Source organism: Macrobrachium rosenbergii, chromosome 48 (assembly GCF_040412425.1).
Source record: "Macrobrachium rosenbergii isolate ZJJX-2024 chromosome 48, ASM4041242v1, whole genome shotgun sequence".
In the NCBI taxonomy this organism is placed as follows: Eukaryota; Metazoa; Arthropoda; class Malacostraca; order Decapoda; family Palaemonidae; genus Macrobrachium; species Macrobrachium rosenbergii.
The window spans coordinates 9,546,957-9,550,501 of NC_089788.1; positions in this window are offsets into that span (position 1 = coordinate 9,546,957).

Sequence of the window (3,545 nt, forward strand, 5' to 3'; positions counted from 1 at the left end):
CACCTACCATTTACGTAAACGGCATTCCTACTCACAAGCCGCCTGGTGCCGCCAGTCAACCCATCTCTTCCTAAATTTATGAAAATTATCACCCGGTTTTTTTTTTATCCCCGCTGCCAACCTCTGGAATTCTCTTCCTCTCGTTATCCTTCAATCCTATAGTCTTGCGTCCGTCAAGCCTATCATATCCTTCTAAGTCTACATAATTTTATTTTCCCTTTGGTTTCCTTAATTTCTCCTGATCCTGGTTAGATGCAAATGTCTATACATACGTGTATATATATATGTATATATGTGTATGTATGTATATACTCGTATATGCATATATCTGTATGTGTATATGCAGTATATATATATGAATATGTGTGTATTATGTATGTATGTACACACACACACACACACACATATATATATATATATATATATATATATATATATATATATACTGTATATATATATATATATATATATATATATATATATATATATATATATATATATATATATATATATATATATATATTGACAGAGAAAATTCCTTCCACAGTTCACTTTCATTCGCCCCTCCCTCTTCCTCTCTTTCTCTCTCGTCTGCGATCTAAAGACATGAAAATTAAAATGCCACGAATTATTCGCCCTGAACTCTTAAGATAGTTTGGGATAGTTTTTATTTTTTTTCCTATAATCACTCTCCCTCTGGCCGTCGAGAAATGTCGTAATTTCAGGACCGTGATGCCCGGGGGCCTCGGCTTCAACTTGACGCAAAACGAAAGGCGAATCATTTAAGAAATTACAGTTCCTATAAAGTGAAAGGAAGGTAAATCTTAACTTTAAATACAGATTGTCAGTCACATGCGCGCGCAGAATTTGTATTCGGTGATCTGTGTAAAAGGTTATAAGACAAATGAATTACAAAAAAAAAAACATATGAACACGCATATTGTACTATATATATATATATATATATATATATATATATATATATATATATATATATATATATATATATATATATATATGTGTGTGTGTGTGAAGAGAAAGACTTACACATGTTGTCCACTCACATAAATGAAATTCAGACTGGACGTCAAAACATTCTGGAAGTCTTCCTCACGCTCCTGTTAATGCTCGCCCATCAACATTACGAAGGCATCATCAATGAGAGCGGAGCAGCATATCCTCTTTACCAAACACAACAACAACAACAACAACATTAACCACGGAGTAATTACGTCGAAATCAACCATTCCCTTCAGAACATCGCCCACGTCCCCGTAGGATATCAACATTGAGATTATCACGCTCTTGAGCACAGAGCAATTAGGATCTCGCTCCTCCTTCGCTATCATCATCGTTAACAACAATAAAAAATTAAGAAGAATGATAACAAAAAAAGAAGACAATTGTTCCGAATAATGTGCGCGGCCGGAGACTGTCCCAGTAATCAACTGCCTCTGATGAAGACTGATGAATATAAATAAAAAGGGGAATTTTTTTGTATACAATGACAATTTTTTTTACATATGCGGAAACCGACCGGGCAGTAATTAACCTTGGGTGTTCTTACGTCTGATGCGACAACTCAAAACCATTAAAAACTTAAAAAGGAAAAAGTTCTGGCGACTACTGACAATACAATAACATAAGCTTGTGAAGATTAAACAGAGGTAGATATAGCAATTGCAGTCCTTAGTAACTGAAAGCAATTAAAACTGAGTACAAAGTTATTTCGAAAAACTACGAATACGAACGACAAGCATAACTTCAAGCGGGAAGAGAATGCGGAAATATGTGAGAGAGAGAGAGAGAGAGAGAGAGAGAGAGAGAGAGAGAGAGAGAGAGAGAGAGAGAGAGAGAGAGAGAGAGAGAACATACTCTACTTATCTGGGAATCATTTTACCCCATTTAGATGGTTGGAAAGAACGAATCATTGCAAATTTTGGGACCAAGCAAATCTGATTTCATTCGTGCATGCGCTCAGTAATCTAGACATAGTATCTATGTTATGACAGACTTAATTTACTCTTTCTAGTGATGTATTTTCATTGAACAAAGATTTAAATAGAAAAATCAACGGCCAGTATATAACATTTATATTGAATGATGAGTAATTTTCTGAGGTTCATTTTGCTGACCTCGCACATACAAGAATACGATTAACGGAGAACAAATATATAATTATTTGTTCTCCATTAATCGTATTCTTGTATGTGCGAGGTCAGCAAAATGAACCTCAGAAAATAACTCATTATTCCATACAAATGTTATACTGGCCGTTGATTTATTTATTTATTTATTTTTGTTTAATGAAAATACATCATTAGAAAGAGTAAATTAAGTCTGTCATAACATAGATACTGTTTCTAGATTGCTGAGCGCATGCACCAACGAAATCCGCTTTGCTTGGTCCCAAAATTTGAAATTACGTTACCAAAGGCTTCCATCTGCTTACATATAGCAAATATGACACTAAGTATGAAGTGAATATTACTAACGGAAGACGATGCAATGTTATAATTAATGTTAAATGAAACGTGGAACCTGAGATTACTAAAATAAAGAGATTTAATTAAAAGGTATATTAATATCAAAATTAAATATCATTAATTTCATCTGAAGCAATGTTAACTATCACACTTGAGTGAAGTGCGTGAAGACTTGGAGTGACGTAACCAATATATGCTAAATGGAAATTTGCATATAGAAATTGAAGCAATTATCTCTAAAGAGCGCAATCTGTAAAACAAATGCCATATTGTTGCTTACAAACAAATTTGGTGACGGTGCATCTGATAATTAATAAATGGATGTTGCTAATGGCTGTTCCAACAGTTTTCCCGTTTTTAACGTACTTCATCAACGGTAATGAAATATTCTCCCAAACGGCCTTCAAAAAAAAATATTAATAATGAAGCAGGAGTAATAATGAAGGTATTAATTATGTTACTGATGAGTATTACAGTTATGTTAGGGACACATGTAAATGAACATTTACCACCTACGCTCGAAAAGGGTATATAATACAAACATAATGTCTGCAAATTATTTATGGTGGCGAATGTTCCAAGCTGAAGTTAACGACTAACATTAAAAGCCTAAAATAAATAAATGACGGTCAGTTATTATCACTGACGAACGTTCATAAATATTTCCAATCAGCAAGGGAACACAAGTAAATAGAACGGTGTATGAAATATTGAAACAAAGCGCGAGTACATATTCAGAGATCGACGGCATTTTTGACAATCACAATGATTGTAGAATTCATGCAAAACAGCCAGTCGAAAGCGTTCAAAGCCATTCCAGGGACGAAAAAGGGGCCCCGTTACCAAAACACGGAGTAATAACAAGCGAAGGGAGCCAACAAAACGCGAAGGGGAGGAACGAGGAGACGAAATTAATAACTGCCTCTCAAAAGAGCCCAATCTTTTGTCTAATTTCCTTATCTAGAGACACCACGGCACCTCACTTGAACCTCAGAACCACCACTACTACTACAGCCACTACTACTATTACTATTACTACTACTACCATAATAAGCCTTC